The sequence below is a fragment of the Sus scrofa genome, chromosome 11 (genome assembly GCF_054392235.1).
Source record: "Sus scrofa isolate SSC_HxYL_T2T_F1_AM1 chromosome 11, Sscrofa_HxYL_maternal_Yorkshire_Landrace_v2.0, whole genome shotgun sequence".
NCBI classification, from domain to species: Eukaryota; Metazoa; Chordata; class Mammalia; order Artiodactyla; family Suidae; genus Sus; species Sus scrofa.
In genome coordinates, this window is record NC_139393.1 from 60,713,763 (window position 1) to 60,729,059 (window position 15,297).

Here is a 15,297-nt window from a genome sequence, read left to right on the forward strand (position 1 = left end):
CATTAATTGTAAATGCCTAGTATTATTACCAAACCAACTTGAGTCCATGCACCTGTGTACAGTAAAGCCAATCTACTGTGGTGAAGGAAACTGCAGCATTCATTTTAAGGTACCAGACAAGGAGTCAGCACAGATAATGCTCAAAATACCTAAACTCCCTGGTGAAGTTCAGAGAAGCTTTTTTTTTTTTTTTTTTTTTTTTGGTCTTTTTAGGGCTGTATCTACAGTAGGTATATGGAGGCTCCCAGGCTAGGGGTCAAATCAGAGATGTAGCTGCTGACCTATACCACAGCCACAGCAACATGGTATCTGAGCCACATCTACAACCTACATCACAGCTCACAGCAATACTGGATCCTTAACCTGCTAAGCCAGGCCAGGGATGGAATCTGCATCCTCATGGATGTTAGTCAGATTTATTTCTGCTGAGCCACGACGGAAACTCCCAGGGAAGCATTTTTAAAGGCAGAATGAGGGGAGCGTCACAGAGTGTGTGATCAGTTTGTGTACAATTCTCTTATTAGAATTGTCAGGCTATCAATTGTCAGGCTCTGGTAGACCTGGGAACTAAGTGCTCATGGTCATTAAGTAGTTTACTTCCTCCATTTGGTCGAGGTTTTTGCATCTGTAAAATAACTCAGGAAATGCACATCAGATACTGTTATCCAGGTACTTTAGAGAGGAACTGAAGATTCTGTGACTGCCATAGTCACAGAATTTACCGTGAGTTGTTACTAGTCCTCCTGGCCTAACCGCTATTTTTGTCACTACATGTTCACATCTTTTCAATTATTAAGTCTTGAGCCAGGCTTTTGTGACTCAGGGAAGGCCTGAGAAACTACAGCTTTTTTACAAATAAGAAGCAGGCAGAAGACATGAGGGAAAGAGTCTTTCCCAGGAAGGCTCCATAGGGTCCTGCTGGGTTACAATATGGGAACAAGCCTGTTTTGTTTGTGTAAATATGCTATATATTTATATCATTGATTCGTAGAGATTTAATGATCATGTTTTTATCTGGAGTGGAATATGTACTTGAAGACAGAAATTATTATATGTAGCCAAAATTCAGTTAAATACATAATATTTATGTATTTAACTGAATTCATTATTCTTAAATTTGCCTCACATACAAAGTAGATATTTGTAATAAAAGTTTCTCCAACCTTAGTTCTATTCTTATGAAAAAAGTAAGTTAAAAATTCCATTTTAATTGAAATGACCCCAAATATCATTATATTATTAAATATTTCATTCTTCATTTATTTTGGTTATTATCTTAAAAAAGCATGTTTTCAAACACTTGAAATCCACTTTGCATTTCTTAGATGTTTTCTTAGATTCTTTATACTTTCCATGAAAAATGAGCATCATAAAACATCTGCATACATAATGCATAATAGAGAAGGATTTTTAAATAGCCACTTTAGATAAACCTCACTATCAGAATCATTCTCTGTGAATAATATTTAAATATCTGTTAATCAACTGTACAACTACTAAGAAACAAAGGGTATGCTTGACACAAGAATATCCAAGTGTCTAGATTTAAAGCAAAATCCAAACTTTGACAGAAGACAATAAAATAATTAAAACCATGCCTCCTGCTTGGGAATATTTTTCATGCATCAGTAAAAATCTTTTCAGCAAAGTAATAGAATAAAACATAATTAGAAAATGGCAGTCAATTACTCTTGGAAGTATTTCTGTTTATCACCATTAAAATGCTGCTAAGCCCAGAGACAAATGGTGTGTGAGTGTGCATTTGTCAGATAAGAATGCTGAATAATTAGTGCTCTTAAGATTAGCATAAATAGCCTAAGGGAGTATTCATACTTAAAATCAGTCAAGAGAAGTCCTTTACTTCCTCTCTCTTTTTAAGAGAGAGGAAGTAAAGGAATACCTTTAGGATAATGCATGGTAATTTAGAATACTTTTTTTATTTTTGTATTTATTTCAAAATAAAAACATAAATCTGATTCCCCTCCTTTTTTTTTTCCTGACACAACTTGTCCTTACTCCGTATAACAACCACATTTTAATGAGGTTTCATTCACTTATATCATACTTTCTGAACCAATGAATATTGGTTATTTTTCAAGGAAAAACAGTGTAGGGGAGCAAAATATGCCACCCTACAATAGATCTCTTTTGCATATGAATTGTTTTAAGCTAGTTATTTTTTGAGAAACAGCTATCTTGGAAGGGCTGTGGAACCAGGTAGGAGTTGCCCTTAGGTGAGGAACATTTACATTTGTAGGGGAAGTCTCCCTACCCCTGGAAGTGGAGGATGACCTAATCTCTAGAAAAGCTTATGCTAAGAGAAGGAAAAGGCTTAAATCTGCATCAAAATCACTCTGTTTTACTGTGCTTTTCCTGGTCACCTCTAAGAACTGACTCTCACTACATTCTACATACTTTTTTTTTCTTTAGCTAAGAAATGTTTTCCTGTTTTGGTGAGTTACTCAGTATTTCTGAGTATCTCTCATGCGTAATTAAATTTTTGTTTGGTTTTCTCCTGTTAATCCTGCTCATGCCAATTTAATTCTTAGACCAGCCAGAAGAACTTAGAGTTGAAGAGGAAAATCACTTCTTTTTGGACAGTGATCATGTCAGGTTCTTCTGCTCTGCGCTCTCTCTTGATCCTTGCCTACATACAACAAGGATTTGGAGGCACAGACTGAGAAGTGCTGTAGTGGCACTGGGATAGAGATAGAGCCAGTGGGCTTTGTTGCACAAGGATGGAGGCAGGCGGGAAGGTTGTTCTGGCCGGAAGGTGCTGCATCGGCGCTGGGATAGACCCAGTGGTCTTGCTGTGCAGTGATGGAGGCAGGCATCTCCCCAGGCAGGAGCAATCATTGGAGTGGTTCTGAGTAGAAGAGAATTTCCCCTGGAACCAACACCACAGTGTGACAGCTCTGACTTGGGCTCTTTTAATGAGCTGTTCCAGTCCATAGCCTGGAGAGAAAAAATGCACCTGTGGGTTGCCTGAGGTTGCAATCAAGAGTCAAGTAGCGGTGTACAGCAAGTTTTATTTGCATCTTCAGAGACAGCAGGGTGCCCTGGGTAGGGACTGTGCCTATATATCCCTATATGTCTTTCCTTATATCCCTATATTGCAGACCTGTTTGGGAATCCCTATTCTCTTGCCCCCAGCCTACTAATTTCCTGTCCCATTCCCTCTGCACTGTGTGTAAGGGCTGAGTGTTGTTTTGATCATTGTATGGGGGGGGGGAGTGCACATTTTGACCTTCTTATTGGTTCTGAGGCAGAATAATAACCCAGATAGTCAGTATAGGAACATGGGCTTCAATGCATTCTTTGATATGGCTATTGATTAACATTTGTGGTTTAAGGGCTCCAGGGAGTAACATCTCCACAGGCCTTGTTTACTATAGGAAGTGTACCTATGCCCACATAGACTTAATCTCTAACCCACTCCTCAACTGATAGAAAAGGAATGAGACGAGTGGCGATTTAGTCTGAGGGAAGAGAAGGGCAAAGAAACCATAAAACTTATGGGACACTTCCACCCCTTAGACCCCTATTGGACAAAGATTGATATAGGTAACTGGGCAAGGCCAATGGGAAAAAAACACATCTTTCTGGACCCCATGTTGGTACCCTGGGAGCTATTTGCTTTCCTGTAAGAAAGACTTTGCTGGCTTGCTGCCTGTGTATTCGCGAAGTTCATCCTCCAGCTGCTTGAATAATAACCTGGATTAAGTAACACCTTTCCCGGCAACATCTCTCCGGCATCAGTTTCAGGTGGGAACACCTTATTTTCATGGGAGAAGTGCTCCAAAGAGCATTCCTCTGGTACCTGCATGCGTCTTCATTGTTTGAGCACAGGCCTCCTGTTTTTGATAATGATGAATGACCAGTTTTGAATCAGCCAGGTCCAAGTCCCTAATGTATCCTACCTAACAATCACACTCATTTTAAGCATCTTTAATTATCTACATCATCGCTAATATCATAAGCACAGCAGATTTAAATGAAGTCATAAAACAGCAACTTACTGTCCACAGCATTGTGATGTAGATGTGAACCAGAGATTGGCACTTATAGTTCAGTCTTCTGCACGGATTGAATCATGAGCCACTTCAGCTACTGACCCTCCACACCTCCTGAAACTGCTCAGAGTGAAGGTAAGGAGTGAGGTACTCTGTGTTCTGGAAAAACTGGCAGAGCAGGTCTTCAGATAGATATTTTCAGGAGAAGATTTTATGAGCTCAAATCTTGTATTTCCTGAATCTAGAAAAGCACTAAAATCCTTTGTGGTGATGTCTGCTCCTCGTGGCTAGCACTAACCTTCTTGAGACTAGCAGCAAATTTCTGTAAAATGTGTGCACGTAGCCCCCCCTTCACCAAAATCACATATATACTGACATTGCCTCTTCCTCTTTGGAGTGGTATTTCAGAGCTTTCTGAAATGCTGCCTCCAGGGCTATAGTCCTCATTATTCTCCAAATAAAACTTAACTCTCAACTTTTAGGGTTGTGGATATATTTTTTAAGTTGACATTTTTTGGTGACCACCAAAAAGGACCTCAGACCAGGTGTCTCTCTATAGCCTTAATTCTACAACTCCACAAGGAACCAGAGCCTTGGTACCAGCAGAGACCCCTTGTGCCCATCCACCTCATTAGGGAGTCCAAACGAATTTGGGCGAGTCTCTGCTGGTTCTTGGATCTCCCATGTTAGTCGATGACCCTGAGTTTTATTTGGCATTGTGTAACAGGTACCTGCCTTCTCAGTTGAAAGATACCAGGGTTTGCTCAGTTGAAAGAGACTGCATGGTCCGGGCTGAGTGTCTACATAAGAAGCTGATCTGACACCTTTTCTCAATTTGACTGCCTTAATAGAATTTGTTGGCATACAGGTGAAGGTATTACATGAGAGTGTTTGCTCTGAAGAAAAGGGACAAGACTCCTGGTCAGCTATGGCTTTCTCAGGTGACTGAGAAACTTATAGGAGTCATGGAGGCTAAGTTCTCATACCATGCAGTAGTCCCATAGGGAAACCCCATTCCTTTCCATTCACTTCCATTCTTCCCCTCTCATATTTCAATTGAGAGTACTTTGTCATTTGCTAATCAATGGTCATCTCCTTCACACACTGGCATAGGAATGTGTTTTTGACTTCTGCTTCCTAGAGTTGTCTATTTTTTTTTTCAATTTAAAGTTTTATTCTGTCCCAGCCATTAAAATTCTACTACTTCTTTATAAGTCTTAGCTACATTTTTGAAAATCATCTATATTTTTCCCATCCATGTGATGCAGAGCTTTAACCCTAGATGCATTTCAGGGTTCCTAGTTGCTCTTATCAGAATATTTTTTTCTTGGTTTTAATGGAAAATAAATTTATTAAAAGACATTGGCTCATGGAGTTCCCGTCATGGCTCAGTGGTTAACGATTCTGACTAGGAACCATGAGGTCGCAGGTTGGATCCCTGGCCTTGCTCAGTGGGTTAAGGATCCAGTGTTGCCATGAGCTGTGGTGTAGGTTGCAGACGATGCTCGAATCCTGCGTTGCTGTGGCTCTGGTGTAGGCCGGCGGATAGAGCTTCGATTGGACCCCTAGCCTGGGAACCTCCATATGCTGTGGGAGTGGCCCTAGAAAAGGCAAAAAGACCAAAACAAAACAAACAAACAAACAAAAAATAATGGCAGGAACAAGGATGAGGCTGAGTCCTGAATATTTCTTTCTTGAGATCAAAGAGACTTCCCAAATACAGCTGCACAGAAAGGTTCCTCAGAGGTCAGAGAGGGGAGGGGATAGCAGACCACAGTAGTTGATGTCACTTCCCAGAAGCCCTTGTGTTAGAATCCATCTTGGCTAAAATATCTACATGCATATGGGGGAGGACCCTGAGTCAGACCAAATATGGACTCAAGAAGCCAGACAAAGCAAAATGACTGGTGAAGAGGAAATTTGAAAGAACTTCCCCACATAAGTGATTTAAACTACCCTAAAAGTGCATGTCTCTTTCTCTGGAGCCGTCCCATATGCCCATATGTCTAGCCACATGTATGGTCTTTCTCCTAATAAATTCTTTACTTGTTTCACTGCTTTCCGTCACTTCACTGAATTCATTCTTCAAAGCAGACAAAGAGCCAAGGCCCTACTCCTATCCACGAGCCCTTGTCATCTAGTGTTAGGATTCTGTACTCTCATCACCTCAGCCACCTCACAGTCACCATAGATCAGAAGGAGTTTCTCCAGCAAAAGGGCCTCTGTCACCACTCCCCAGAGTCAGTGCTACAGTATAAAGAGTCTGTGAGCTCTGGTGATTCCTAGGACTCTACCCCACTCACACCTTCAAAGAGGAACAGCACTTACTAAGATAAAGTGCCCTGAACAACTATTTCTTGGTGTCCTCTCCTCACAATTTATCTTTTGAGCAATGTGATTATGGGAGCCTAGATGCATGCCTGTGCCTAAGCACAAGAGGTAAAATGAGGTCTGGGTTTTAATTTGGGGTAGTGGGACACATCATAAGGGAAATTTACTCTGCAGAGTGTTTTTAAATTGTTGGGCAAAAACAATCCAACAATATGATAATCACTAAATGTCATTCCAGATATATTTTTTTAGTTTAAATAGCTTGTCAGTTCTGTTTCAATAACGGCTATGTTTGAGCACAATAAGTATGAGGAGAGAGTGGACTGATTTTTTGAATCCTTCTTATAGTGGTTATATCTCTTCTTAATGATCTATACAGAAAAACAAAAGCAGTTTGCAACTTGTGTCAAATAAAACCAAATCATTAACCACTATTGTCGTCTTTACTTCTATGAGATTGACTATTTTAGCTACAGCATAGAAGTGGAATCTTGTAGTGTTTGTTCTTTTGTGATGGGCTTATTTCATTTATCATAATGTCCTTCAGGTTCATACACATTGTTGCAATGGTAATTTCCAGAGATTTATTGTATGACATAGTACCTATAGCTAATAATACAGCATTGTGCACTTCAAAATTTATTAAGAGGGCAGATCTCATGTTAAGTGTTATTATCATGGAAAAAAATGAAAGAAAACAAAAGGACTCAAAGAAACTTTGAATGGTGTTGAACATATCTATCGCCTTAATGGCCATGATGCCATCAAGAGTATTTTTATATGTCCATACTTATCAAATTGTATACATTAAACATGTGCAGTTCCTTGTATATCTATTATACCTCAATAAAGTTGTTAAACATTTAAAAAAAATAAATCAAAACTTAGATAAGGGGAGATTTAATTACAAAGATATTGCAATAGGGAGAATGATCTGTTTTCAGAAATCTGAAAGAATCTCTTCAAAGGGACAAAGCTTTCCTTTGGTAGGATAGGGAAAGGTTTTAGCAGAAACCTTTAAGGGGAAGTTGGATAAGCAAAGGGAAATGATCAGTGGGGGTCTCACAAGAAAATTGTCTCACTGTAATCTGTCAGCTTGCATGAGAAGCTGATAAGGGATGTGTCCTACTTTTTAGTTCTTATTTAGGCTTGAAGGCAAGGAGATTCATAGGAAGTAAAAGTTTGCTTAAAATTTGGTCACAACAAAGCAGGAGAGGAGATAAGCAACTGTGAGCGTTTGGTCATTCCCCCCGGTTGTTTAAGACAGACAAAATTGTCCCTAAACAGTACTAGAAATGGAAGAAGTCATTGCAAGATTGAGGCTGGAATAGACCATTCTTCACAATCTCATTTTCCCTGAATGACTCCTATATTTTCTACTGAGCCTGTTGTTGAACTGACAGCTGTTGGAAGGTCTTAGAGATCAGGCATTTAATGAGAAGAATATCCAGGAGTATAATAAAAAGAATATTCATTATTAAAGATTGACTAAAAGGAATTTGGAACCCATCCCTATGAAGCTTAACCACCAACGAAGAAAGATACTTTATCTACCTGTCTCTGTGAGAGGGTAGGGGTCTAATTTAGATAGGAACCTTGCTTCAAGCTGTAAAATGTACCTCCTGTGATAGTGATAAAGATACAAGAAAACTTCCATGTCCTTTGGCTAAGGCCAGTTAGCATTTAGAGAAGACAAAACATCCACAGTTGTCAGGAAGTTTGATATTTGGGCTAAATAGGATTATTGATGGTTGAGAAACATATCTGCCAATCCATTTAACCAAAATGACAATATTAAAAATATGTATATGATTATTTATATATATGGTTATTTAAAAAACAGTTCTTTTGATAGACTTGGTTGTCTTAAATAATCAAGAGCATTATAAAATCAGTGTGAAGCACAGAAAAAAATTCTGAGACACAGAATCTTTGCTTTCTGGGAATAATACTCATAAGGTAAAGGAAAGACTCGTACAACATCTTATTAAGAGCAGACAAATAATCTAAGAAATATTTCTCATTTTAACAGAGAGAAAACCATGTTATAGTTTTGTATCAGCATGCTATTGTTTTTAAAGCTGCTTCTGAAAAGAAACATTTTTAATCTTATAAAAAATGTATAAACATGAAACTACCAATTTTGGCCAAAAGAAATAAAAAGATATTCAATAAACCATCAATAACTTTCCATATTATTTAGATGCTGCCCTATGTTTTCTTCTTCCTCATTCTAGATAAACTAGTCATTTTACTTTAAGACACAATTACTTTCTTTCCCCTTAACAGAAACTTACTTGGCAAACCTTGTATATAAATTTGCTTCCCTTTGCTTTATACAATTTCTATGGAACACACTTGCTCAGACTATGTATTACTATCTTCAGTTGCAGTAACAAAATGGCAAACATATTGAATACCCTAAAATATATTTCATGTGCTAGGCAGCTGGTGAAGTTTTGGCAAAAAAATTGTTCCAGATGCTTTTGGCAACTTGGTTTCATTATGAATTTTCCTATGAAGCTTTGTCACTGTTTTGTACCAGATTGATAATAAAGCTGAGGTTTTTAAAAACATTTTTCCTTCTTAAGAGTTCCCTTGTGGTGCAGTGAATTAAGGATCTGGCATTGTCACTGCAGAGGCATGGTGTGGGTTCAGTCCCTGGTCCAGGAGCTTCCATGTGCCAAGGATGCAACCAAAAAAATTTTTTTCTTAGTTTTTATTTAAGAAAAACAAATTTTCACTAATGTATTTAATATCAGTGCATAACTATCTTAACTGGACAAAGGTGCTTAAAATTTAATATCTTTCATTAAAATATAAATCACTTATTACAGTCTATTTTATTTACCATAACTTTTACTCTGTTTCTACTACAATTTTTTTTTTTTTTTGGCAGCCCAGTGCCTTTCAGACATTGCTTAATTATTGACCATGAATCCTTCATAAAAGTTCATAGGGAATTTCATCAACTATTGTCTGAGTATTTAGTAAAATTTTTTAAATCATCAGTAACTTCTGAAAAGATAATAGAGTCAGTGTTACATATGGATTTAATGAAAATCGAAGGATATTTCATTGTGAATTGCAATTATAATTAGGTAATATTCATGTAAAAGTTAACATAAACCCTATCTGTCATAATAAGATATTTACTATATGATCATATTGATTACATATTCTAACAAAGAAAAATGTCCCAAAATATATTTGGTGTTTAAGCCAATTTGCTCTTGGGATAAAATGATGTCCACCTTCCCTAGCCATAGTTTGTCATCTAGGAAAAGGCATACATTCTCATTTACCTTTTATGTTATCCATTCTATTCTGAGAACTCTTATCTTTACCAGTTTCTTAAGGTACAAATAATATTTTCCAAAGTATAACAAAATATGATTTTTAGTTTGCTAGATACAGGTTTTTAGTTTATATGTTTCAAATTTTCTAGATTAGATGAGAGTTAAATTACTGATGAACAATCAATTTATTTTAATATGGAGTATGCTTACTAGCCAGCATAATTTTGGTTAAATAAAAATGAATATTTTTCAATATATTTTCTTTCCATTTTGATGTAGCAATCTGGAAATTATTTGCTGTCTGTTCAGCGCTTTTATTATGACATATGCAACCATATTAAATTTTAAACTTTCATTCTCTGTGAGTTTATTAGACCACATGCATATTCTGATTACCTCAGATTTGTTTGTTTATCTCTGTGAGTCAAGTGGTGCTTTGCTTGTTTTGGCTTACATCCTCATCCAGGCTAAATCCACTTGAGAGCCACAGATGAATGATTAAAAAATAAACAGTGAACATATTTAGCAAATTGTTTCTGTATTACAAATTGAGGTAGATGAAAAAGAAATTTGAAACTGTGTTTAGGGTTTTCATAAACAATATATCAGCATAGTTCCTTATTTCCTTGTTTTTAACTCCGCTTTCTCTTTCACAAAATGTATTATTGTTAAACTGTGCTTAAATCTTGTATTTTTGTCTACACTTATAGCTATCATTTCTTTGCAAAAAATACCTTTCATTCATTACCTGCAGATGTTTAGTTGCCCTCCAGTAGAATAGTTCATAGAAAGTCAAGGTAAAGACTGACTACATCCCCTCTAGCTCTCAACATTCAGAGTGAGGAGGCAATGTACAAACTGTTTGAATATTGGACAATGACATTTTACACTTTGCCTTTTCTTCCTTCTTAAGGTATCATGGCCACCCTGAGGTTTTTTTGTATATCCAGTGTATTTCAAATGTTTCACCTTTTTAAAAATATAAATAGTCCCCAAATTAAACTGTGAAAGACATTTAAACTTGCTTCTTTTATTATTTTGACAACTGCCCACTAATGTTTCTTGGCACAAGATGTCCCAGGCTCATCTGATATATTTTCTGTCCTAAATCAGGATTCACTCATTTCTCCAAGGACCTTGGATCATGTCTAGTATATCCCACTTTTGACATATAATCAAAATCTGGTGTTATGAAACTATTTGCAATTATTCTTTCTTCATTATAGTTATGGAATCAAGTAATGTAAGAGATAGTGCCATTTTTTTCAGTTTATTTCAAATGTCAATGATCATTTCTTTTTATTTATGATTTTTGAATATGAAAACAGTAGTCTAGATTCAAATTTACATAAGAAGCTGCACACCAAGAAGACTTTTCTACTAGTCCTGAGTCCTAGACCCCAAACCTTTTCCCAAGGGGATCCAATTTTATTGGCTTCTATTTATTCTTCAGGTATTTCTATTTATTTGTCAAGTGATTTTTAATACTATTTTTTGCCATCTGCAGATAGACATTTGCCTCATTTTCTAATACTTAAATATCGAACAGCTGGTTTTTATCTAACTACATTTCCTAATGCCTCCAAAATCATGTTTGATAATGGGAATCATAATTTATATGTTTTTCTTTTTTTCTTTAAACACTGGAAATTATACCATTATCCCACTAGTGAGATTTTGCTTTGGGGAATGTTAAAGAAGTAGTCCATACTAATTCATTGAGACATTTCCTCAAAATTGGATTTGAATTTTGTCAAATGTTTTCTTTTTCAGATTTCTTACTAAGAACATGCCATTTTCTCTCTCTTTTTTTTTTTTTTTGGCTCTTTTAGGGCCACATGCGCAGCATAAGGAGGTTCTCAGGCTAGGGTTGAATTGGAGCTGCAGCTGCTGGCTTACACCACAGCCACAGAAACGCAGGATCTGAGCTGCATCTGTTACCTACACCACAGCTCAATGCCGGATCCTTAACTCACTGAGCGAGACCAGGGTTCAAACCTGAGTCCTCACGAAGGGAACTCCCAGAACATTCCATTTTCTCCTTGGCTCTATTTATTTAAAAAATATAATTTCCATAATTAGCCTATGATTATATTATTGGGCTAAATCCCATTGGCACAGAGAACATATTCTATCAGTTATGAAGACCTATATTATAGTTATAGTAATTGTGAATTAAACTATGGCTATATGGGTAAAATTTTTCTTTTTAAATATTTTTCTCTGATATTTAATTATTATTTACTCTTAAATGTTCCCTTCTGCTTGTCATTGTTTTCTTAAATGTTCCTCTGTATTCACTTCTGCTCATCTGTGGCTCGAGATATTTACAGGGCCTCATTTTCATAGGGACTGGTATTAGGAATGTAGATATTTAGAGAACAGTTAGTAACTCAATAATATAACTTGTGTTCAGACCCCTGCTTCCTAATTTTCATGACTTAACATCCCTTCAATTCACAGTGGAGAATAGCAGGTTAGCAAAATTTATTTTAAATATGCTCTTTTATTCTACTCTGAGTGTCAGTGAGCCAACTCAGCTTGTTACAACCTCTCTCACATGATTTAGTTTTTCCCGGAATGGACTGGGTCCAGCCTTCATGTGTGAAATTAATTCTAGAGGGACATGGCAACCGAGGTCCAAATTTCCTATCTTTATTCCCAAGAAGACAGAGGGATGTGAAGACAAATATAAATATAAATAGATGTCAGAGAAAACTAAATCACGATTCACACATTAAAAAAAAAAAATCACAATTTACATGTACTCCATGCTATAACTCAGTGTCCAGAAAAATTTAAAGGAATGAACAGAGATGTAGGGGATTCACAACATTGAGGAGAAGCTAAACAAATTCAGCAGGGGTTCATCCTCACAAAAACAGGGCTCCGGAGTTCCCGTCGTGGCGCGGTGGTTAACGAATCCGACTAGGAACCATGAGGTTGCGGGTTCGGTCCCTGCCCTTGCTCAGTGGGTTAACGATCCGGCGTTGCCGTGAGCTGTGGTGTAGGTTGCAGACGCGGCTCGGATCCCGCGTTGCTGTGGCTCTGGCGTACGCTGGTGGCTACAGCTCCAATTCGACCCCTAGCCTGGGAACCTCCATATGCTGTGAGAGCGGCCCAAGAAAAATGGCAAAAAGACAAAAACAAAACAAAACAAAACAGGGCTCCATCCTGAGTGGGAAGACTTAAGGCCTAAGTATGGTCTGGAGGATCAAATCAATAGGAGAGTCAAAAGAAAGGGATTAGGGAAAAATGCAAGGAAGAAATTTGGGTCTAGGCAGTGTAGAAACGCACGTGTTTAATATTATTTGCTATCCATATATCTACATAATAACTTTGATAATGAATCTCAAACCACAGAGAATCATAAAATAACAATAAAATAGTATGCTGTGAACACTAAGAAAATATAAACTTTCTAAACAGAAACATGATTCTCTCTATCTCAAAAATGTAATTTATTTGTCTTTAGAAAATTTGAAGGAACTTTTGGAGATAGTTTAAAAAGAAAAGTAAGAATATAAATTTTAACTACAAATCAATAATAGAAAGATTGTGGGAAAATCCACAAATATTAGAAGATTAAACATCTTTGTTAATAATATATGGGTGAAAAAATAAGTATCATGAGTAATTAAAATATTTGAAGTTAAATTAAAAAGAAATAACACTAATCAAAACCTGTAAGAGGCAGTAAAGCATGCTTAGAGGAACATTTACAGTTTTAAATGAATATTTGATAAAGGAAGGAAAAGACCAAATCAATGATCTAAGCTGCCCCCTCAAGAAGCAAGACATGGAAGGAAAATTTAAAACTAAAGTAAGCAATAAAATTACATATTAAAAATTAGCACAGAAATGAATCAATAGAAAATAGGAAATAGTAAAGAAAATCAACCAAACCCAAAATGGTACTTTGAAAAATGTCAGTAAAAATAATTAACCTCTAGCCAGGTTAGTCATGAGAAAAACAGAGCAGGCACACATTACAAATATCAAGGAGGTCTTAATGATATTGAAGGATAATAAAGGAATATTATAAATAATCTATGTCCACAAATTTAGTAATTTATATGAAATGGACCAAAACATTGAAAGACTAAAACTATCAAAATTCTCAAGAGGAGGAAAAATCACTTGAATAGGTCTGTATCTATGAAATAAATTGAATTTCAAAAAGAGTAATAACGTCTCAAAACAGAAATCACCAAGCCCAGATGGTTCACTGGTTAATGCCACCAAACACTTCAGAAAGAAATTATGCTAATTCTCTACAAGCTTTTTCAAAAGGATATAAGTAGGAGAAATACTTAATATTTCATATTACTAATGAAACCATCATTATCTTAATGTCAAAACAGACAAATATAATGAAATAAAACTACAGACCAGTATTGCTCACAAACATAGATGGAAAAATTCTCATCAAAATACTAACAAATTAAATTCAACAATGTATAAAAATAATGTACTATGACCTAGTGGCATTTATTATAGATATGTAAGTCTGGCTCAATATTTGAAAACCAATACATCATATCAACAGATTAAATAGGAAAATTTACATGATCATATCAAAAGATGCACAAAAAGCATTTGTCAATATCTAATAGCTATTCATGATAAAAACTCTCAGCAACCTAGGAATAGAGGGGGACATCCTCAACTTTATAAAGAACAACTAGAAAAACCTATGATTAGCATCATATATAATAGTGAAAAGCAAAACTTTACGGCTAAGATGAAGAAAAAACTAAGATATCCTATCTTACACTATATTTTAGCATTATACTCTAAGTTCTTTCTAATGCAATAAAAGAAAAGGAATCAAAATTATATAGATTGAGAAGGAAGAAACAAAACTTTGCATAGGACATGATAGTTTATGTAGAAATGAGATTCAATAATAAACCCCTTCTATAACTAATAAGTGATTATAGCAAGATTGCAGCATACAAGGTTAATATAAAAAAATCAATAGCTTTCCTATATGCTAAATAATGAGTAGGTGGCTTTTGAAACTAAAGATGTATTACTATTTATATTAGACCTCCTAAATTAAATATTGGGTATGTATATGATAAGATGTGTTAAGTAATTATGAGAAAAACTACAAAACTCTGATGAAATATATCAAATAACAACTAAATAAATGTAGAAATATTTCATGTTCATGGGGGGTAAAGACTCAACATTGTCAAGATGTCTGTCGTCCCCAACTTGATCTATAGATTCAACACAATCAAAACCAAAATCCCAGTAACTTATGCCATGGATATCAGGAAACATATTTTTAAACTCATATGGAGAGGCAGAAGATACAGAAGAACAAAGTTGGAAGACTGACACTATCTGACTTCGAGACTTCCTACACAGATAACAGTAATCAGGACAGTGTGGTTCTGGCAATAAATAGAAAATTAAAACAATGGAACTAAATAGAAAGATTTAGAAACAGACCCACATAAATATTGTTGATTGATAAGGAAAGTGATATAATAGAACTAAGAAGTCTTTTGAACAGATTGTACTGGAACAACTGGACCTCTTCATGCAGGCAAATTAATCTAGAAAGAAACCTTCCAGCCTTCACAAACATTAACTTATAATGGATCATAGATATCAACATAAAACACAAAACTATAAAGCTA